The following is a 24,964-nucleotide window of genomic DNA, read 5'->3' on the forward strand; positions in this document are numbered from 1 at the left end:
CTTCCGTAGGACCTGAGCTTTTTCCCCCAAGTATCCTCAAACAAGGTGAGATGCTAGCCTGTTTCAGGGCTGTGGGCAGCACCTGTGGTCAAGCCAAAGACAGCTCTAGTCCACTAATTAGTGAGGCCTTGTGCTTCTCACCTCGGTGCTGTTGCTATCATACGTGCTGATCCTTCAACTGTGAGGTTCAAACATGTGGTTTGTATCATTGTTCCCAAGGTGACCAGCCCTTGTGGACAGATTCATATGAACCAAGATTGCTTGAGATCAGTTTTATTAATTTGTTTTACTTTCCACTGATGAGAAAATTCATTCGGCTTTCTGAAGTAATCTCTACCTCATACACCTGGTAAAATTGTCATTAATCAGAAAGTTGCTTGTTATATAGGCAGTTGGAGCAAAGGGAGCTAGATTAATATTATAGCTCCTAAGATTGGTTTTATATTTCATTTGTTTGGGTAGTTCTTTCCTGACACTTTAATTTCATCTGGAAACTATACTTAAATCACATTGAAATGTAGATAACATTTTTAAAAAAGGTTTTCCTGTGGATAGTGAATCCCATTTGTCGAATACCCCAAGCTAGCAAAACAGTAAATGAGCTTTTAAAATAAAAAAAAATGGTCCACAATCAATGAAGAAAAGCATAAAACCAGTGTTTGGGATAAGATAATTTCCATATAATTCAGTGTTTTTCTCATAATATTGAGGGCTCACTTGTGGTTAGAAAGTAGAGATTTCTGCTCTGTGGATCAGCATGGATATGTGGCTTCTTCCACCATCTGAGCATAGCAATTGATAACTTGGTGTGGTGTGGGGTCAGTAGTCCAGAACCAAGGAGAGTCCAGGGTGCCAGCAAGAACACAACTAATTTAGGATCCGCATCTCACAGAACTACCATAAAGCCACAAAGAAAGATACAGGTAAGGCCAAGAAGGCATTCATGATGAGAGCAAAAAGTACATCCCATAAGAATAGGAAGTAAAAAGATGATAGAAGCAATTTCAGAGTGAGTCAGCCTTTGATGTAACGAGGGTATGGATTGGCTGTTACTCCCTGCACGGAAATAGAAGATTTTCAGATTATGAAAAGTCAGTAAATTTTTTTCCTTATAAACACTGAGGTTTGAAATGAAAGAGGAAAATAGATTGTTATTAAGTTTACTGGGTATGCTCTGCTATTAGATGTCAGTTAATGTTTATATATGACATTATATATGTCATAACATACATAATGATTTTAACCTGACCAGTTCTTCAGATTCCTCTTCATATGTCAGTGCTGATCTAATAGAATGAGATTATCATCTTGCAAATCAATATGAATCCTCTCTAGTCCTTATTCTTCTTTTATTCTCATAATCAATATCCAGCGTCTTCTGAAATGTCAGGAACTGGTGCAAGCCACAAAGAATGTTCACATTCTTTTAAAGTACTATTCTAGAATGTTCTGAATAATGAATTTCAACATATGCCTTGTCCTAGAACTCTAGTATTTTCCATAGTGGTTTTTTTAATACGTAATTCATTTTAGAAGCTATAGTGTTGTCTTTACTACTCAATAGGCTATAATAAATGAATCAACAGAGTTTGAGGAAAGAAATGTGACCATCACCAAAGAATGGGAACATGACCTGAAATCAGTGAAAGAGAAAAATGAAAAACTGTTGAAAAACTATCAAACTTTGAAGATCTCTCGAACATCTGGTGCCCTTGTTAATCCTACTACACAAGGCGATAAGAATCTTCATGTCACATCAAGAGCTACACAACTAACCACAGAGGTATGAGATTTCTTATAAGATGTTTTTCAATTTGCAGCTTCATTGTAGAGTTAAAGATGTATCATATGTAACATTTCAGAGCAAAATCACAGTATTGAAGGTATTAGGGAACATGCATGATGGACTTGTTTTTTAAATATAGTTCTATTGGGGCGCTCACTCAACTAATTATAAAGCTACATGTTACATAAGATCTTACCTTTGAATTATAAAATAGAAGTAACTCATGCCTTAATTTGATTAATAGGTATGTATACCACTTAAGGTGTTATTACCATACATTATAAGTTTTCTAAATCATGTGACTTTCTATTAAATTATAATCTATGTCTATAGTACCAAACTAGTTTAGAGAGAAAGAGCAATTTAGCTTTTCTCTAATTATCATCAGTGTCTTTAATATTGGTTAATGTGATCAAAACAAAAATGGAAGAGGCTAAAAGTATAATAAATTTCTTATACAGATTAACCTGTGCCCAAGAATCAGTACATTATTTGAATAATCCAATAACTGTATTAACTGCCCTTACTTGGGAATCTGTACAGCAAACACGCTGTTTTATTTTGTTAGCACACACGTCTTAGTGGGGAACCCGAGTGAATTACAACTTAGCATTTTTACCAAAATAAATATTTATAATAAAACATCAACTGCCAGTTTAATAATTATTACTAGTGGAAACTAGAAGATCACTAATATAGAGTTTATTGATTTGCTGATCACTACAGACCTCAGTCAGCTGTAGAGGTAAAAATAGTGGAAATATGAAACCCATCTTCCAAAGCAATAAGATAAACAAGCACAAGGAAATCCCATTTTCAATGACCCCAGGAAATACCCCATCAGATAATAAATCGTATGTTATTAGTTTGATAATTAGGCCAAATCAGAGTAGCACAGAGCAGGTCAGTGATGTGGAGGTAGAGCAGTGGGGCAGGCAGAGAGTTGGGCAGTCCACCCAAACAAGTAGGAGAATTCAGTGCATGACAGTAGGAGCAGTCAACTCAGGGGGGAAAGATAGTCTGCTTAATGTTTGAATCAGAACAACCAACTAGCCATCTTAGAAGAATAAGTCTGGACTCCTACCTCATTCATTAAACAAAAGTAAATTCCAGGTGGACCAAAAAGAAACGTTTTCCAGGAAAACCTGCATGTGTGTATATGTGAACAGTCTTATATTATGAACAAATTAAGATATTTTTGTACTTATAAAAAACTGGAAATAACCTAAATGTTCATTAGTAGGTGACAGGTTAACTAGTTTATAGTACCTCCATGAAATAGGATATATTTACCCATGAAAACAAAAATGCGAGAGATCTATGTGTTGATAATGAAAAGATCTGGAAAATATATTATCAAGTGAAAATAAAATTTTTAATTTTTTAAAAAGCAGGAGGCCAGCCCCATGGCATAGTGGTTAAGTTTGCATGCTCTACTTCGGCGGCCCAGTTCATGGTTCAGATCCCAGGCACGGACCTACACCACTCATTGGCAGCCATGATGTGGCAGCAATCCACATATAAAATGGAGGAAGATTGACATAGATATTAGCTCAGGGCTAATCTTCCTCAAGCAAAAAAAGAGGAAGTTAGCTCAGGGCTCATCTTCCTCAGCAATAAAAACCCACAAAAAACCAGAAGTATATATTTATTGTTGTTATGTGCTGTAGAGTCAGCTCTGATTCCTGGCAACTCTATGAATGAGTGATGTCCAATATCCTGTCCTCAAGAGCCCTACTCAGCTCCTGTAGACTCACGCCTATGGCTTCCTTTCTGGAATTACGCCATCTCGTATTTCGTCTTCCTCTTTTCCTGCTGCCTTTTACTTTTCATCATGTCCCCAAGGTAGGATAGTCTCAGTTTTACAATTTTTGCCTCCAGAGATAGGTCAGGCTTAATTTGCTCTTGGACCCACTTGTTCATTTTTCTGGCAGTCCAGGGTATCTGTAGAGCTCTCCTCCAACACCATATCTCAAATGAGTCCATTTTTTCCTGTCAGCCTTCTTCACTGTCCAGCTTTCGCACCCACACATAGTAATTGGGAATGCGAGGGTGTCGATAATCTTGGCCTTGGTCTCTAATGATACTCCCTTACTGTTGATGATCTTTCCTGATTCTTCCATCGCTGCCCTTCTGAGTCACAGTCTTCTCTTGATTTCTTGGCTGCGGTCTCCATTTAAACTGATGACTGAACCAAGGGAAACAAAACCTTTAACAATTTCAGTGTCTTCATGGTCTACATTAAAGTTGTATAGTTCTTCTGTAGTCATATCTGTCTTCTTCATGTTCGAATGCAGTCCTGCTTTGGCTCTTTCTTCTTTCACGCTATTCTGTGTGAACTTTCTTCTTACACACTATTGTGTGTGTGACTTACTGTTTTTGTAAACTGTATATTCACATGCGTAGATACATATAGAAAATTTCTAGAAGGATACACTTGAAAGAGTTTAGTAGTCATCGCTTTAGAGTCAGTGGGGGTTCTGAGATGGGGGAACTTAATCTTAATTATATGCCTTTGGATTTTTCCACATACTTGTATTTTTCAGCATAAAAACTAGGTAATAAAAATAAAGGGAAAGATATGTTACATGTATTCCTCTAAAGTGTCAATTAACAAATATACTTTCTGTAAGTAGTGTTAATTTAAAATGTAAGTGCCTATTTAATATGCTTAGCACCATGCTAACTAGTAAATAAAATAAGTACTAACCTTATATAAAATCTGGGCCTCTTTTAGTCCTAAATGATCAGCTTCTAAATGAAAAAAATAATACATGTATAAATTGAGTGACATTTGGAGTCTCCATCTATCCTATGTTGATGCAATCTGAAAGATTAATACCTATATATGATCTTTGTTTCATATAAACTGTGATTCTGTCTTCAAGGCACACCTTATATATGTGTGTTTTTTTTAATAGAAGATTCAAGAGCTGGAAACTTCACTACGTGAAGCTAAAGAAACTGCCATGCAAAAGGAAGACAAGATTATAAAGATGCAGAAAGAGCTTGAGATGACTAATGATATAATAGCAAAACTTCAATCACAAGTTAATGAATCAAATAAATGCCTTGAAAAAACAAAAGAAATGATCCAAGTACTTCAGGTAACTTAAAACTCATTTTATAAATAAAGGCATAATTTTATAAATTATGCATAATAAATATAAATAAATGCATACGTTTATTTTCATGCCAAATAATGATTGTTTTCATCTTCCTGTAAAAATTATTTTTAAAAAACATAAATATTCTTGACAGTTTAAAATATATCTTATTTTTTTAATTTTTTTTAATTTTTTTACTTTTCAAAGTAAGGAAATTTTTTATTTTCACTTTAATTTCTGAATGCCAAAAATGTAGAGGATGTATGTTTGTATATCTCTAGTAGTATATTGCAACATTTTTTCATAAATATGTTTTTTTTAAATTTTTTATTATTGCAGTAACATTGGATTATAACATTATATAACTTTCAGGTGTACATCATAATATATTTCGAATTCTGTGTAGATTACATCATGTTCACCCCACAAAGACCAATTATCCATCACCACACGTGTGTCTAATCACCCCTTTTGCCCTTCCCCCTCCTCCCTTCCCTTCTGGTAACCACCAATCCAGTCTCTCTTGCTCTGTGTTTGTTTGTCATTTTTATCTTCTACTTATGAGTGAGATCATATGGTATTTGACTTTCTCCCTCTGACTTATTTCACTTAGCATAATACCCTCAAGGTCCATCTATGTTGTCACAAATGGCCAGATTTCATCATTTCTTATGGCTGAGTAGTATTCCATTGTGTATATATACCACATCTTCCATTCGTCCCTTGATGGGCACCTAGGTTGTTTACAAGCCTTGGCTATTGTGAATAATGATGTGATGAACATAGGGGTGCATATATCTTTTATGCCTTTGTGTTTTCAAGTTCTTTGGATAAATACCCAGCAATGGGATAGCTGGATCATATGGTAGATCTATTCTTAATTTTCTGAGGCGTCTCCATACTGTTTTCCATAGTGGCTTCACCACTTTGCACTCCCACCAGCAATGTTTGAGGGTTCCTTTCTTTCCACATCCTCTCCAACACTTGTTGTTTCCTGTCTTGTTAATTATAGCCATTCTGACCAGAGTGAGGTGATATCTCCTTGTAGTTTTGATTTGCATTTCCCTGATAGCTAATGATGTTGAACATCTTTTCATGAGCCTGTTGGCCACCCATATATCTTCTTTGCAGAAATCTCTGTTCAGATCTTTTGCCCACTTTTTAATTGAGTTGTTGGTTTTTTTCTTGTTGAGACTTTCTTTTTATTTTTCAAAAAAATATGCTTCTTATCTAAATATTTAATACTCTGTTAGATAAGTACATTTTAAAATTATATTTTTTTCTACTTAATCCCCTGTTATTGAGTCCCACCTGGTAGCCTATGGGCTTAATCTAACCTGTTTTCTCTAGAAAGAGCAGAGTTGAAATGTTTTTGAGCTTGAATGCCGTTACACAAGTCGCACCCTCCTTCATCACAGCCTTCCTTCCTCGTCTGAGCCACAGCTACTTCTCACTCTTCTGCTACTTGGGTCGGATCCTAATAGGCATTTTGTTCACTGTTCCTGCTCCAGTGTCTCTTCTCTTCATTCAAAAATTAGAAACAAGCCAAGAATGCCTACTCTTTTCATTATTTAACATTGTTCTAAAAATTCTGGTTCTTTCAATGAGACATGAAACAGAGAGGCAAGAGAAAATAATCTTAATTTTGTTTTTAGAAATTGTTAGTATAGCTAAAAACCAAGAAAATCAACTGTAAAGCTTTAAAATCTTTGAGAGTAATTTTTTAATACTTCAAATAACTAAATGATCACATTTTTATTCATTCAACAAGTATTTGTTGAATACCTACTATGTGTTGGTCATTGTTCTAGATGCCATGTGTACTGCAATGGAAAAAAAATAAAGCCTCCTTGAAGAGGCTTACATTCTGCTTCATGAAGTCAGAAAATAAACAAGTATATATGTTTGTTAAACGGTGAGAAGTGCAATGGAAAAATATTAAGCCAGACAGAGGTATATAGGTGCAGGGTGAGAGTGGGTGTGAGTAGGAGTGTGATTTTGTAAGGGGAGTTGAGGAGAGCCGCACAATTAAGATGACGAAGTGATGGTGTGAGCTGTCTGGTAGGGAAGGGCCTTCTAGGCAAAAGAAGTAGCAAATGCGAAGGCCGCAACACAGAAGTAGTTGAGATGTATTCAAGGAAACAGCAAGAAAGCCAGCGTCTCCTGAGCAGCGTGGGCAAGGATAGAAGGGGAAATAGGTGAGAAGTAGCAGAGAGCCAAATCATAAAGCATCTTGAAAGCTATTTGTAAGCACTTTGGGTTTTATTCTGGATGAGATGGGAAGTCATCAGAGGATTTTGGCAAAATGATATAGTCTGACTTAAATTTTTAAAGGCTGCCCTTTGAAAATAGAATCCAGGAAGGCGTGTTTGTTAGTGACGTGCCAGCTCCTACAACAAAGGGAACCACAAAATGCAATGGCTCAAACAAAACAGAAGCTTATTTCACACGTAAAAGTGTGGGTTCCAGCTTGGCAAGTGGCTCCTTTCCACATGGTCATTCAGAGGCCCCCGTTTCTCCCATCTTGTTTCTCCAGCACTTCCTTGGTGCTGTTTTCATCTGCATGGTTAAAGCCCAGTTGTAAGCTGTCCGTGCTCAGGCTCACAGAAAAGGGACAAGATGGAGAAGCTAAAAATTGTCTTAAAATCTGTACTCATAAAGGCTCTGGCCCAGAAGTGGCACATGTCTCTTCCTCTCATATTTCTTTTTTTTTGCAAAATATTTAGATTCAATTTATCAAAGAGAAAGCCAAACACGTACCTCTCGTATTTCTTGGAGTCAGAGATGATTCCAAAGTTTTTGGCCTGAGCAGCCAAGAAGATAGAGTTGCTACATACGGAAATGGGAAAGACTGCCAGAAGAGGAAGTTTGAAACCAGGAAAGTTCAGTTTTGGACATGCTGAATTGGAAATGCCCACTGGGGACACCCAAGTTGAGATATGACTTAGGCAATTGAATATCTGAGTCTGAGCAAGATATAGGCGAGAGGTTTAAGTTTGGGGAATCATCAGCGTATAAAAATCATGAGACTGGACGAGGGCATAAGCATAATGGAGAGGAGATGTGGAGTAACCAAATGATGCTGAGATGGAGCAGCCAGTGAGTGAAAAAGAAAAGGGGGTCTGGGCAACAGAGTGGTTCCAGTTTCTTCATATAAGTGAAGCTAGTGTTTCAAGAAAAAGGGAGTAAGCGACAAATTTCTCCACACTCAGTATAGATTGGTACAGGTGTCTATGGAGAGAGGAATATCTTTCCTGCATACTAAAAGTAACCATTTAGATAATATAATAGAGTATGCCATTGTACAGCATCCATGAGGAAAGAAAACAAAGTATAGGGTATCCATAAAATCTTTATACAGTTTGAATTTTTAAGAATCTGTTTCTGTATTTTATATAAATATTCTATAAAATGCAACAGTATATTTAACTCGAGATTTGGCATAGTAAAATGCAAAGATATTAACTTTTAACCTATTCACCACTATTTTAATTCACCTGGATATAGCTGTCCAATATAATGTAGGGTTTATTAAGTGAATATAGAAGAAAGTAATTTGAACAAATGACTCATTAACAGTTTTGTTTAAATCTTGATACATTTCCTCTGTTGTATCTTTACAAATTATTTATATCAAGTAGCAGTAAATTTGTTAAAAATTCAAACTGTGCTAGTACTTTAGGGACATCCTGCACAGTGGGAAAAAAAGATCTTATTTATAACTGGCACAAAATATAAAATGCTCAAGTGACTAACCTTAACAAAAAATGAGACAACATATATGAAAAGAACAACAAAACTCTAAAAGGAAATATAGGAGAGCATGTGGTTTAAAATAAGAAATATGCCATTTCCTAGGTTGTAACCTAAATACTGTACAACCATCAGTTTTTCCCAAATTAATTTCTAAAGTTAATGTAATTCAAATCAGAATCTCAAAGGAATTCTTTTTCTGGTAGAGCAAAGAAAGTTTCTCAGCAGACTCCATCTAAAATAGGATGAGCAGGTGCTGTTCACTGAGAACACAGGCGCTCAGACTCCTCAGGCGGCTAGAGGATGTTTAAGGCTGTCAGCGCTTCTGAGTGCAGCTTGGGCACACGTCATGTGTTTGAAATAAGGAATTCTCACTGTCTTTCATTTCTAAGAGAGTATTTCCAATTTCAATTTCTTTTACTCAAGAATTGTTTTAAAACTGTTATATATGACTAATTTATTTCATTATATTGTGGCAAAAAAATTACTGCAATTTCTCCATTTTTAGAATATATTGAAATTTTCTTTTAGGTGTCATAAATGAATAAATATTTTTAGAGTTCTTTGAACTTTTAAATCAAAATGTATACAAGTAGATCAATGGAACAAAATAGAGAGCCCAGAAATATATACACACAAATATAGTCAGGTCATCTTTGACAAAAGAGCAAAGGCAATTCAATGGAAAAGGATAGTCTTATCAACTAGCGGTGCTGAACAACTGGACACCTTTCACAAAAATTAACTCAATTGATTGTAACCTAAATCTAAAACACAAAACTAGAAAATGCCTAGAAGATAACGTAGGAGAAAATCGAGGTGACCTTGGGTTTGGCATTGACTTTTTTTACATACAACACCAAAAGCATAATCTATGAAGGAAAAAAATTGATAAACTGGACTTCATTTAAATTAAAAATGTTTGCCCTATGAAAGACAAGCCACAGACTGGAAGAAAATCTTTGCAAAACACATATCTTTCAAGAACTGTTATCCAAAATATACAAAGAACTCTTAAAACTCAATAATTAGAAAGCAAACAGCCTGATTTAAAAATAGGCAATGGATCTGAACAGACACTTCACCAGAGAAGATACACACATGGCAAATAAGCATATGAAAAGATGCTCCACATCATATGTCATTAGAAAATTGCAAATTAAAAAACAATGAGATACCACTGTACATCCACTGTATCTCAAAATATAATGGCCAAAATCCGGAACACTGACTACACTAAATGCTGGCAAGGAGTGGGGCCAGGAGCTCTTGCTCACTGCTGGTGGGAATGCAAGTGGTACAGTAGCCACTTTAGAAGAGAGTTTGGCAGTTTCTTACAAAACTGACACCACTCCAGCCAGTCATATGCTCAAGGAGTCCCTGATATCAGCATCTGGTCCAGAAAGCCAGGGTATTTTACTGGTGCCATGACTGAGCAAATACTGGGCTCCTCCCAGAATGGGCTTATCTGACCTAGTCAGCAACCTCCTTAAGCTGAGCATCTCAGCTTTGGAAGCTTGCATCTTTTTAGTCTTTGCTAACTACGTGTGTGTGCAAATGTTTTTATAGGCACTGGGGGTAACGCCTAGAGGAATGAAGAGCTCTCTGGGTCCCTATTTAGATGGGTTTATTTTTGTATTCAATATATAATAGTAATCCATAGTATGGCTGTGGTAACAGCAATAAAAGAAATGAATGATTTATTCAGCAATAATAAGAAATGAGCCATCAAGCCACAAAAGACATGGAGGAACCTTAAATGCACATTGCTAATTTTAAAAAGCCCATCTAAAAACACTGCATACTGTATGACATTCTGGAAGAGGCAAAACTAGGCGAACAGGAAAAGATCAATGATTACTAAGGGTTCTGGGGGAGGGTGGAGGGATGGATAAGTGGAGCACAGGAGATTTTTAGGGCAGTGAAACTATTCTGCATGATACAGTGATGATGAACACGTGTCATACATTTGTCAAAACCCATGGACTATACAATGCAAACAATAGACTCTAATGTAAACTGTGAACGTCAGTTAATAATGTATCGATATTGGCTCATCATTTGTAACAATCATACCACACTAAGATGTTAATAATAGGAGAAACTAGGGGAGGACACGGGTATTACCAGGACTCTATGTACTCTGCTCAATTTGTCTATAAACCTAAAATTGCTCTAAAAAGTTAAACCTATTTATTAAAAAAGATTTTTGTATATGTTTGTATGTATATATGACTGATTTTTTTTCTGAGTCGAAGTAGATGTATGGCTAGATTGAACCAACCTTGAGTACAGAATATCCCCAATAATGTTATATAATATTTTGTGCCTTGAATTCAGTTCTACTTTGATATTTATATTACTGTTCATCTCTTGTCTTATTTTCCTGATTTACCTTTATCTACCCATTTCATTCGTTTCAACCTTTCTGTTTCATTTTGTTTAAGTATATTGTTTTTTAATTGGGAAAAATATTTGTTTTAAGAAATAGAAGTCATAGGTTTTCTAATTACACATTAGCTTCCAATAGCTTCACATGTACTTCACATCAAATATCTATTTGTTACTCATTTTAGGGTTAAAATTTGTGCCTTTCCTCCTTTTCATATGTTTGGAGTTTGCTGTTTTAAAATGTTCCTACTATATTAGGTAGTTAACAAGTCTTTGAAACTGCTCTAAAATTACTTTATTTCTCTTTTCTCTAAAACCTTTAGGACAAAGTTGCTTTAGGAGCTAAGCCCTATAAAGAAGAAATTGAAGAGCTCAAAACAAAGCTGGTGAAAATAGACCTAGAGAAGATGAGAAATGCCAAGGAGTTTGAAAAGGAGTATGTCTTTGTCTTAATTGAATATGACTTTAGTAGCTTAAATTTCCTTTCTAAACTGTATAAATTTAAAATATATTAAGATATTGTTATTGCTTTTTATAAAATAAATACAAACATCTACAGATTTTAAAGTTATTAAATTCTCATTATGTATGCAAAGGTTTTGAAAACAAGCACAATTCTGATCAATTACTGACATACTATGTCTTTGGATACTTCTTGTTCAATCATATAGGAACAGCTTAAAAATGGCCTTTTTTGTTTGAAAGTGAATATTAAGAACGTGTGTGTGTTTTTAGCAGTTTGTCTAAGGTTTCTGTTGGTTCTCTTAATTTCATTTGTTCTTCCTATTGTATTTTTGTGTAAGGTTTTATTTCCTTTTAAATTGTAGTACTTAGTGCCCAAGAGCATATTCCCTTTTTATTGATTTATTTATGTATAGTACCATATACAATAGCATGCCTAAAGTTCTTTGTGGTATAGCATAATGAAAAGAACATTAAACAGAGAGTCAAGGAAACTGAATTAGAAATATAATGTTGCCACTTATTAATATGTCACCTCTGACTCCTCACACTTTTTATTCTTCCTGTAAATGTTTAATAAATGTTTAATGATGATATCTAATTTTGCCCAAAAAGTCGCACTCTGAATCTTCATGCATTCTAACCAGCCTTCTATTGATAGGACTGTTGGTTTTAGTGGAGCATCATTAAAAAGGCAATTTTAGTGGCCAGCCCAGCGGCACGGTGGTTAAGTTTGCACATTCCACTTCGGTGGCCCAGGGTTCACCATCCTAGGTGTGGACCTACACATCACCTGTCAAGCCATGCTGTGGTAGGCATCCCACATATAAAGTAGAGGAAGATGGGCACCGATGTTAGCTCAGGGCCAGTCCTCCTCAGCAAAAAGAGGATTGGTGGCAGATGTTAGCTCAGGGCTAATCTTCCTCAAAAGAAAAAAATTTTTTTAAATAAATGCAAAGCAATTTTATATAGAATAGAATCAGCAGATACTTTCAGTCTCTAAGAAAGGCAGAAAGTCTCATAATTTAGCATTGCCAATTAACACTCAAGCAAATAATTAACAGAATGTCTTTTTCTCCTGGGTGCAATGAGCAGACTGTGACCTCTGACTGTGTCACCTCAGATCAGAGCTGCAGTCGAGTGTGCTTTCCTTACAGTGTATACAGAAGGTGCTTTTGGTTTTACGCTTTGGTAATTGTTGTACCTTCAAGAGGTTTCTAGGACCTCATGATAACAACCCAATTATTTGTTTTATGGTGCCCCTGAATGTAATTTTGCTCAATATCCAGTTAATGATACCTATTGGGCTTTCAGAAATTTTAAAAGAATTGGTTTCTCAATGTTAAAAAAAAATTGCCCCTGCAGCCAAACAGAACACTTCCAATTTGATGGTGTTATTTATGGCTATAAAGTGCATGATACCAGGGGGTATCGTGAGGGCTTACCTACTGCTGCTTATGCATATCATATCAATGTGATGTATCTTATCAGAAAATTCTTGACAGCAGTTCTGTTTATTCTTCCATTAAAAATTAGTTGCTGGCCTTTTACATATTTCTGTTGTTATTCTTAATAGAATTACTTGTACAAAAGCCACTGTAGAACATCAAAAAGAAGTTATAAGGCTATTGAGAGAAAATCTTAGACGAAATCAGCAGGCCCAAGATACTTCAAGTAAGTAGAAAATGCTGATATTTCCAGATCTTTTTCCATCTTACTTCTCAGTATACTTACACATTTTGAAGACTGCTATTATATATATGACAGTCAAGAATAAACCTGTTAATCACTAATTTATAAAGAACTATTTTTAAAATGAATTCATTGAGATCATATTTATCCTGTGATACCTCCTTAAGTTTCCTGTAATCTCAACTATTTATCCATTATAGATTCTTAAAAACTATGAATGTAACCTGTGCGCTATCAGATCTTTACATATTAGTGAAGATACCTTCAGTAGTATACAAGAATGACTTACCTGTCAAGGTAGACGTACCCTTCCCAATAAAACACAAGCATATCTTAATAGATTTTAACCATGTGCACTGTAAAAACATAGTCAGTATACAGTAAATATTATCCTACTTGTTGTTGGTACTGAAAATACAGACTTGATGCTTACTGGCAAACTCTTTGAAACTTATCTTAGATACAGTTTTCAAATCTAATCATCAAATTTCTGCATATACATTCCTCAAACTGTATCTTTTCCCATATTTCTGTCTCTTATGTTTCATTTGAAAAGAGAGAATGCTGAACAGTACTTGGGGCAGCTTTGTGTAGTGGGTCCAGCATCGAAATAACGTCACGAACAGTTCTCTAAGCTGACTGCCCTCACTTAACAGCCTGTGAAATCATGAGGAGAACGCCTGACCTTCTAGATTGGATATAGACTTGTAAGGATCAGGCTAAAAGTTGTGTGTGAAAGCACACTGAAAATTCTAAATGTCAGGCAAATGCAAGATGATGTTTGTGTGTATTATTGTCCACGCATTGTCTGGTGCTTGTTTAGTTTGAACTGCCCTAGTGTCCATTGCAGGATAGTTGCAGCTCCTACCTGGAAAACTTCAAGGGGTAAAAATAGAACTTTTGTTGTTAGAGAAGGGTCAGGATGATTCCTTCTAATTTGTGACTTTCAGGTACGTGTTGTACCTGAATTCAGAATAATTCAAAAGGAAATGGACATTGAGTGTCTTCCCCACACTCATCTTGCCCCTCCCTTGTAAACAGTCAGTGACCCAGTGGATCATTCCACTTTCTAAGCACCTCACACTTTTATGCAATTTTACCTAAAATTTACAAAACAGTTCTTTACATTACTTGTACACATATGGTGTAAAATACTGAATAGTATATTCTTTAATAGCAGTCTAAGGTTTATTTAGTTAACAAATACGTGTTGAGTATTGGGAGCACATTGACTGCCTTGGGGTGGACCCCACACACGCTGTGTGGTGGAAGCAGCCCTCCAGGGGACCCCACTGGCGTCGAGAGTAGACAGTGAAGGGCAGCTCCGACTGCTGCCGTCACCGTGAGTGATCCTAGCAGGTGGTGGTGGTGGAGGTAGTGGGTGGAGAGAAGCAGGGGTTCCGCAGATACTTAGAATCCATGATGGAATTGGCATAGGAGGTGAGGGAAGAGGAGGAAGTCAAGGATGACGTTCAGGGAGATGGTGCTGAGATGTTTTGTTTTTTATAGTGATTTATTGAACTTACTAATGTTTGCTTTATTGTGAACTTTGGAGATAATTAAAATTATCACCTGTCTGTGTGTTTGCCTCCCACAGTGATATCAGAACATACTGATTCTCAGCCTTCAAGGAAACCCTTAACCTGTGGGGGTGGCAGCGGCATTGTACAACTCACAAAAGCTTTTATTTTGAAAAGTGAATATATATGGCTAGAAAAGGAAATTTCTAAGTTAAAGCAGCAAAATGAACAGTTAACAAAGCAAAGGAATGAACTGTTAAGGTAAGATCTGCTTACCTGATACAGGAATTATGCTTATGGTGGTACGTGTGGGAGAGGATGATGCCTACACATGCATATATATTTTTTGCAGTGGGCAACCCCTCACACATATAGGGGAAGTAATTTTTAGAGCTCATGTAATGTGTCTTTTTTAAAAGGAATGAGAATATGGTAGCACCATTCCAGAGGTTTGCTATCCATCAACTGACCTTTTTTTTTTCCTGAGGAAGATTCGCCCTGAGCTAACATGCCAATCTTCCTCTATTTTTAGTATGTGGGCTGCCAGCACAGCATGGCCACTAACAGAGTGATGTGGGTCCACACTCGAGAACCAAACCCAGGCTGCCAAAGTGGAGTGCCCGGAACTTAACCACTAGGCCACAGGGCTGGCCCATCAACTGATTTTAGCTAAGCCTGTTTTTAACTAAGCCAAGAACCAAAAAGTAAACCAAGATCTTTGAGGGGAGCTTAAATATGCCACAAATATGCCCAAGTCAGTGAGGCTTTACTCAAAGGAGAATCCCTGAGGTCCATTATTGTAGCCCATTAACCTTTATAAACAGTTGTAAAAAATTTAATTAATTGGCTTCTACCAAAGATTAGAATCTTGTGCTAATCTTTACTAATGATGCAATAGAAGAAAAATAGGCATTAAATAAATATGCAAATAGCTACTGTTCTGTGTGAGGCTATTAAACAACAAAAAAAGCAAACAGGACATTATGAAAGGGTCCAACAGAGGGATCAGACCTTATCTAGATGTGGGGAGGGGCGGTGATCAAGAAACTAATATGTAAGAGTAGATCTGAAAATGAGTAGCAGTTAGGCTTGATGACAGGAGAGATGGCTAAGCCTTCTAGGCTGAGGGAACAGCATGTGCACAGGCTTTGAGTCAAAGAGGAAAGTGGAACAGAAAGACATGCAGTGTGGCCAGAGCATACAGAATGAGGCAGAGTAAGTGCAAGATGCGATGCCAGAGGCCACTGGTCCAGATTACACATTGCAGGTCATTCTGAGGCAGCTGGGGTGGTCTCCTAAATGTAACGGGAGGATTACCACCACTGGAGGATTTTAAGCTGGGGCCTAATGAGCTCATACGGCGTCTCTAGCTGCTAGAGCAGAATGGGGGGGAACCCAAAAGTGTGAGGTTGTATCAACACACTTGGCTGACTGATCAAAGAAAGGAGAGCAGGGCCTAGGATTGCTTCCCAGGCTTCTCTGAAGGAGTGAATAAATGCAGGCAGCATTTCCTGTGGGAAGCAACACTATAAGTAATCCAGAAAAGCACAGTGTAATATATCTTTTAAAATAACAAAGGTACATTAAAGATTCATCCATCCAGAAGACTAACTTATCAAATTATTGCCACAGAGTATCAGTAGATAAACCATGCTGGACGACATCACTGATTCATTTGAAACCTAATATCATACTTTTCAAGATTCTGTGATCACGGAGATTTAGTACAATTTTTCAATTTATATTGACCTCATTTCATTTTCTGAACTGTGGAAATAATCCAAACTTAGGAAGCATTAGGTTGAAATTAAAATGTAAATATGATAAAATGGTAAATTATATGTCACATATATTTTACCACAATTAAGAAAAAAAATTTTATGTAAATATGAATATATTTCTGGAATTGAGCAGTCTTACAGTCTCTTTTATTTTTCCCCACATTTAAGCAATAATCATCATCTTTCCAATGAGGTCAAAATGTGGAAGGAGAGAACTCTTAAAAGAGAAGCTCACAAAGAAGTGACTTGTGAGAATTCTCCAAAGTCTCCTAAAGCGACCGGACCAGCTTCTCAAGAGAGACAGCATACGCCTTCTCAATGCAAGGAACAGAATTTACAAGATCCTGTGCCAAAGGACTCACCGAAATCTTGGTTTTTTGATGGCCGATCAAAGTCTTTCCCAGCACCTCACCCAGTTCGCTATTTTGATAACTCAAGTCTAGGCCTCCGCCCAGGTGGGTAAATATACTGGTTACTTGGGGATCGGGGATAACGGTTGGAACTCATTTGTCACCTGTGGCCCCAAAGGGCAAGTTTAGACAAGAGAAGATGTCATGGAGAAGCTGCTCTGCAGAGATGTCATTTGCTGTCTCTGTGAGAAGTTTCTCCAAAGCACAGCACTGAAGTGAAATCACTTTTTACCCCGAGGGAAGTCTTATTCTGCCTCCTGAACCTTCAACTTTTCCCTCAGATAGACAAGCAGCTCTCGAGGACACAGAGAGACACCATCCTACAAACATAACTACTTTTACTGCAAAAGACCTTCTTATCAATTCAATGGGCCAGTATTTCCAGTAGCATTATATTCATTTTACACAAGCCAGATCATAGACTTATATCATTTACATATTCATTCAATGAACAGAAATTTTTGGTCTCCACCTATGTGTCACATATTGCACCCTGATGGTACATTGATAACCAAACCAGATATGGCCCCTGCCTTCCTGGAGTTCACAGTCTAGTGGGTATAGACAGTGATCAAGTAGTCAAAAAAGGTACAGTTCTAGAGTTCAAAAGCCTATGAGTTTTTAATAGGTTGTTTTAGGAACATAAGGAAGTCTTCCTTGAAGAAGGGGACTGAGATCTAACAGGTTAAGGTGAGTTAGCTTAACAAAGAGGGGAGGGGAAGGCGATTCAGGCAGAGGGAACAGGGTCGGCCCAGCTGGGAGAGACCGTAACCAGGGGAAGGGTTGGAAAACCACGTGTGGCCAGAGCGCAGTGCACACAGGTTCCTCTGGGTGAAGTCGGTGAAGCCAGAGAGAGAAGAGCCAGATGCGCAGGACTTTGTGGGTTGTGGAGAGGAATTTTTACTTCATCCTGGGAGCATGCTAGAGGAAGCTGTTAAAAGATGTTAAAGAACAGCAGGAGAACATAATGGGTTATCAATTTGAAAACATTACCTCAGCTGTAAGGTAAACTGTATATAAGCTGTATGTTGTGTTGCAACCAAACGTGTTTTTTAATAAGATGACTTTTGCTTTCCATTTTTTTCTCAGAAGAACAAACTGCTGGAGCAGAGAGTGTGGATCCTCAGCCAGGCCCTTGGCACGCCTCCTCAGGACAAGCTGTGCCCGAGTGCAAGACTCAGTAAACTCTGCTGTCACTTTTCTAGGGGCCTAGTGTTCCTTATTTAGAAATGACTGTATTTGTTACTTTATTTTTCTATCCCTGGCAATGATGTCACAGTCCAACTTAATTTCAATTCAGTTTGCACTTTGCCATTAGAAATTGAGGCATTCCAGTCATTTAGAATGGTGATAGACTGCCTTCTTCCTGAATGTGGTAATACTTTAGAAGTTGAATTGTTTTATTTATTTATATATTTTGTGAAGAATAAAGTTATTGAAGGAAATTTCCAGTCTTTCCGTGTATACATAAAATGTATACATTTTCATTAATCTCGTTATCCACATGTGACTTAGATAATACATAAATTAAAGCATCATTTAATTAACAAAATTCCTAAACCTGGGCTCCCCGCAACACATAAAGCATCTATGGATGGGCTTCACACAATCTGTAAAACCTCTGAAATTTTATCTTTTGTGTGTGGATTCAGTTTTCTAGGATACTAGGGTCCCTACTTTCTTATAACATACTCTCTGAGAGGTCTGTTACTCTATAAGAGGTTAAGAACTGTGGTTTTAGAGAGTATCTGATAGTACTTTTATATCATATGACTTTGAAAAACCATATAAAACAGCAAGTTGCATAAGGTTTAGAACAGAGTTAGTGATTTCAAGGCATTCTTGGCTCTTTGGTAAGAAGACTTATTCAAAGGGAGAGATTATTAATTGTATCATAGCCATCACTGTTAAAGTCTATGAATTGGTTATTTCCCTTACCTTAACACACTGTCACAGGTTCACTAGGGTGAAGTGAAACTGTGCCTTCCTATAACGCTGTCCCTCAGGCCTGTCCCTTGGGAGTTTGGTTTCTCCTCTGCACCCAAACCAGACATGATTACAGAGCTGCAGGTTGATTCTCTACGATGTTCACTCCTCCACTGAATAAGAGTATTGCAAAGTAGTAGGTATGTTCACCTGGGTAATAAAACGACTTTAAGGCCATTAAAAATATAATCAGTCTTAAAAATAGATGATGACATAAAGAGATGGAAAGAGATTCCATGCACATGGATTGGAAGAATAAACACGGTTAAAATGTCCATACTACCCAAAGCAATCTACAGATGTAATGCAATCCCAATCAGAATCCCAATGACATTCTTCATGGAAACAGAACAGAGAATCCTAAAATTCATATGGGGCAACCAAAGACCCCAAATTGCTAAAGCAATCCTGAGAAAAAAGAACAAAGCTGGAGGTACCACCATCCCTGACTTCAAAGTGTACTACAAAGCCATAGTGATCAAAATGACATGGTACTGGTACAAAAACAGACACACAGATCAGTGGAACAGAACTGAAAGCCCAGAAGGAAAACCACACATCTATGGACAGCTAATCTTTGACAAAGGAGCTGGGAACATACAATGGAGAAAGGAAAGTATTTTCAACAAATGGTGTTGGGAAAACTGGACAGCCACATGCAAAAGAATGAAAGTAGACCATTATCTCATGCCATACACAAAAATAAAATGGATCAAAGACTTGAAGATAAGTCCTGAAACCATAAAACTCCTAGAAGAAAATATAGGTAGTAGACTCACTGACATCAAACTTAAAAGGATCTTTTTGAATACCAGGTCTTCTCAGACAAGGGAAACAGAAGAAAAAAATAAGTGGGACTTCATCAGACTAAAGAGCTTCTGCAAGGCAAAAGAAACTAGGATCAAAACAAAAAGACAGCCCACCAAGTGGGAGAAAATATTTGCAAATCATATATCTGACAAGGAGTTAATCTCCATAATATATAAGGAATTCACACAACTGAACAACAAAAAGACAGCACAATCAAAAAATGATCAGGGGATAAGAACATTTTTCCAAAGAAGATATACAGATGGCCAAGAAACACATGAAAAGATGTTCAACATCACTAATCATCAGGGAAATGCAAATCAAAACTACACTAAGATACCACCTTACACCTGTTTAAATGGCTATAATCACTAAGACTAAAAATAACAAAAGTTGGAGAGGGTGTGGAGAAAAGGGAACCCTCATACACTGCTGGTGGGACTGCAAACTGGTATAGCCACTATGGAAAACAAGATGGAGGTTCCTCAGAAAACTAAAAATAGAAATACCATATCCAGTTATTCCATTACTGGGTATCTACCTAAACAACTTGCAATCAATAATCCAAAGAACATATGCACCCCTGTGTTGATAGCAGCACTATCCACAATAGCCAAGACCTGGAAGCAACCCAAGTGCCCATTGACCAATGATTGGATAAAGATGATGTGGTATATATACAATGGAATACTACTCAGCCATTAAAAGAAGACGGATCCATCCCATTTGCAACAACATGGAAGGACCTGGAGGGAATTATGCTAAGGGAAGTAAGACTGAAAAAGACAAACACCAGATGATTTCACTCACATGTGGAATATAAACAAACACATGGACAAAGAAAACAGTTCAGTGGTTACCAGGGGAAGGGGGTGAGGGGTGGGCATAGGGGGTGAAGGAGAACACTTACGTGGTGACAGACAAGAAACAATGTACAACTGAAATTTCACAATGATGTCAACTCTTATGAACTCAATAGAAATTATATATATATATAAGATCAGTCTTCAGATATCCAGTCTAGTAGAATGTTGCTTAACTCTTGAATTTGGATATCTTTCATTCCTCAGATTTGGGAAGTTTTTGGCCATTATTTCCTCAAATAAATCTTTTGTCCCTTTCTCTTTCCTTCTGGAAGTTCCATGATGCATATATTGGTCCACTTGCTGATGTCCCATAAGTACCTTAGGCTCTCTTCACTTTTCTTTATTCTTTTTTCTTTTTTCTTCTCTAACTGAGTAATTTCATATGACCTGGTTTCAACTTATTGATTCTTCTGCTTGATCAAGTCTGCTATTGAACCCCTCTGTGAATTTTTCATTTTAGTTATTTGTATTCTTCAGCTCCAGAATTTCTGTTTGGTCCTTTTTTATAGTTTCCATCTCTTTAATATTCTCATTTTGTTTGTGCATCATTTTCCTGATTTCATTTAGCTGTCTATTGGTGTTCTCTTGTAGATCATTGAGCTTCCTTAAAACTATTATTTTCAAGTGTTTGTCAGGTATTTGTTCATAGGTCACCATTTCTTTGGAGTTGGTTTCTGGAGATTTAGTTTGTTTCTTTGATTGCATCGTGTTTCTCTGTTTCTTTGTGTGCCTTTTGATTTTTTTGCTGACTTTTATGCATTTGAAAAATAGCCACCTCTTCCAGTCTTTATGGGCTGCTTCATACAGGGGAAGACCTTCATCAGTCAGCCCAGTTATAGATTGTGGGCCCTCTGAAAGCTTTTGGGCAGATGTGACTCTCTAGGCTTGTGTGTGTGATTTGCCAATTAGAGAGGTTTGCCAGTTTCTTTTTCAGGAGCTCATAATCTCTTGCTCCCTCTAATATCTGTCTGTAGTACTGCAGCTTCTTTGGTGCTGCAGCAGGAAGCCACCCCACTCTCCTTTGTTCTCATTGGCCCCCAGGCATCCAAATTACGTCAGCTCCCATCAGCACCCCAAATCAGGTGAGATAGAAACCAGTCCCAATGGCAGCCCTCCAAAACGCTGGCACATAAGACACACGCTCTGCTCTCCTCCCTCCCTCCCTCCCGAGGATGAAGCTTCGAGTTGGGCACCTACTCCTGATGGTGCTGAGCCACGCTAGGCTCTGTCTGGTGCCAGACCATGCCAGTTCCATCAGCAGTTCGGGTCAAGTGAGACAGAAACCAGTCCTTCAGGCAGCTCTCCAAAAAGACGGAACTGTGAATGAATTTTCCTCTCTTTTCTTTCCCCTGCTCCTCACGATGGAGGAGCTGTAAGCAGGGGTGAGCTGTGCTGGCTTGGGGGAGAGGTGGTCGCAGGGAAAATGAAAGGGCTCTTCTGCCTAGTTTCAGGGTGGAAGTTGTTAGCTTTGCCCTTACCCAGGGGACTGCAACTTCTTACCTGGCTTCTGAAGTTCTCACAAAGATACTTTGGTCCATGTATTGCTGTTAAGACAGTGTCTCTGTCAGGGAAGAAGAGCTGGGACTTTGTATTCCTCCATCTTGCTGATGTCTCCCTCAGAATGTTGCTTAACTCTTATGACCTGAGTTTCAGTGTCATGATGAAAGATTGTGAAGGAACAATGATGAAAGTTAGCAATGGAAACTTGCGAGAATGTTAAAAAGCAGTAAGATGGTCAGACGACGCTAAAATCTGAAAAGTCAAGTCAGGACCAGAGAAGACAAAATACAGTATTGTTCATAGGAAACATTTTCTTGAGAGCCTAGCAGAATCATGTTCAGGAAACTTATTGAGAGCCTGCCATTCATACTCAAATATTTAACTACCTTCTACTGTGTGCTGATCACTGGTCTAGGCACCGAAAGGCACTGCCTTTGTGGGACTCATGTTGTAGCTGGAAAACAAATAACTCATACTTTTAATATGAGCTGATCACAATGTAAGGGTGAAAAAGATATGGTCCCTAACCTTAAACAAATTTAGTCCACTGACTATACAGGGGGTAAGCAAATATCTGCAATACCATGTGACTTAGGCGGTCGTAGAGTAAGCATAATTGTTGAAGATCTGTGAATAAAGGGAGGCTGAAGACAGCTGCATCGAGAAAGAGGTACCTGAGTTGGCCTTGATTAGGGAACTCTCATATTCATAAAAAGTCTATTCCAAAATCCTCAAAAGTCAAAGGAAAGGTATTGGCGCTGGCCCCATGGCCAAGTGGTTAAGTTCGCATGTTCTGCTTTGGTGGTGTGGGGCTCACTGGTTCAGATCCTGAGCGTGGACCTACCACCGCTCATCAAGCCATGCTGTAGCAGTGTCTCACATAGAAGAGCTAAAATGACCTACAACTAGGATATACACCTATGTACTGGAGCTTTGGGGAGGAAAAAAAAAAAAGGAAGATTGGTAACATGTTAACTCAGGGCCAGTCTTCCTCACCAAAAAAAAAGCATAAAAAAAAAAGAAAGGAAAGATGTTGTTAGGAACACAAGGAGCACAGCTGCGTGTGATTACAGTCATTAGACCCAGTGTTAGAAGCTACAGTGGGGCAATGAGAGACAGTTTTACCAAAGACCTTATGTGAACACAAGCAGAAACTAGGGCAGGGTTTTAAAAAATCTTTAAGGGTAATTTTTACCATCCATTATAATTGAATTTCTAATAATCATTCACATTTTTAAGTACAAATGTAACAACTATTGTACATGCCAAGTCCTTCCTCCTCACAACATCCCTGAGGTAGGTGCTATGCCTACCTTCATTTTACAGATGTGAAACAGGTTTGGTCAGCTGGGTAACTTACTCACTTAGCTGGTGAGGGAAAGATGTGGGACTTACCTGCATCTTTCTGACTCCACAGTCTGTTCTTAACCACTGTGACTGTTACGGATACACTTAGCTCCAAGAACAAAAAACCTGAAAAGTGACTAAAGTTTATTTTTCTCACATAAGAAGTCCAGAGGAGTTACTTTAGGGATTTTGTCTTAAGCCTGTCTTCAAGGAACTAGGTTCCTTTTCTTCCCTATTGTCCTTAGTGTGTGCCTCTGACCTCAGACCAAGTCACAAAATGGCTGCTAGGTCCCAAGGCATCATATCCACGTTCCAGGACCGCCCCCCCCCCTCAAAAAAGGAAGGAGCAAAAGCCAAAGGCCTTTCTATCCAAGAAGAAAGGCCTCCTCAGAAACTCCAGCCCACATTTCATTGGCCAACCCTAGCAGCAAAGGAAGCTGGCAATTTGAGAGTTTTGTTTTCAGCCCCTTGACACAAATAATCCACATCAATCTACAAATCAAAATTGGGGTGAATTTATTATGAGTCAGGTCTGAGGACTAGCCTGGGGCCTTCCTCCCCCAAGGAAGGAAGGGCACCAAAGAAGTGGGGTGTACCGAGTGGTTATACACAGTCTTGGAACAAAGAGCATCCATCATATATGGCAGGAATATCCCTTTTACAATTATCGTGAGATGCTTTGCTGGCCCAGCAGGTCAGAGGTCAGTAGGTCAGTGGTCACAAGGTGGGTGGTCACACAGTGAGCACAGCAGGTCCATAATTAATCCTTAGTTTAGGGAGAGATGCATATTAAAGGAAATGCCGATGTGGGGGGAAGCTACCTCCTTATCTTTAAGGGCATTGTTCTTGTCTTTGGGACATTGTAAGCGTTTAAAGCAGATGTACAATGCATGCTCAACAGACCTTTCTGGAAAAACAAGGTCAGGTCAAATTAGTTTCAAACCAAATGGCTTCCTCATATCCTCCAATATAGCCTACTGCTTGTCATTTATTTATCACCCTTACAGTGTAGGAGGCAGGTGAAAGTGAGTTGGGTGGGTGCTGAGTGAAGCCACTTAAACAGCACGTGCACAAACAACCTACACACTCACTCTGCTCAGTTACCTGCCTGAGAAAGTTGGAGTTACGAAGCCTAGTGTAGAGGGCTCACGTGACCCAGTCCTTTCTTTTCCTTCTTGTGTCTCTGTTCTCTTCAGCCAGACTTGGTTTTTTGCTCTTACCCAGCATGTTCTTTCCTTGAAGCCTCCACACTCCCACTGAGGCTCAACCTGCTCCCTGACGCCACCGCCAGTGCAGTCAGGACGCCTGCATTCCGCCACTAAGCGTGTATTAGTGTTAGAAGAGACGGCGCGTCACAAGAGAACCACAACCATACCTTCAACGCGAGAGAACGTGTGCTGCCCTCTCAGCAATCATGTCAAGGGCCAGGAGAGAAGGCTCTAGTGTCTTCAGTGACCTGGGCTCCTTCTGTTTCGCGGCTCTGCCGTCTTCCACATGCGACTTCTGCCTCATTCCATCTTGAACACCGCAGAACGGCACGTAGTAGACACAAA

The 24,964-nt window shown here is 38.2% G+C and overlaps 1 pseudogene; it reads left to right on the forward strand.

The window, feature by feature from the left end:
* The window catches only part of LOC106827334 (centromere-associated protein E-like), a 79,574-nt pseudogene extending 61,230 nt beyond the window's left edge, over nucleotides 1–18,344 (forward strand).
* Nucleotides 18,345–24,964: the final 6,620 nt, after the last annotated feature.

This window comes from Equus asinus, unplaced genomic scaffold, assembly GCF_041296235.1.
Source record: "Equus asinus isolate D_3611 breed Donkey unplaced genomic scaffold, EquAss-T2T_v2 contig_803, whole genome shotgun sequence".
Lineage (NCBI taxonomy): Eukaryota > Metazoa > Chordata > Mammalia > Perissodactyla > Equidae > Equus > Equus asinus.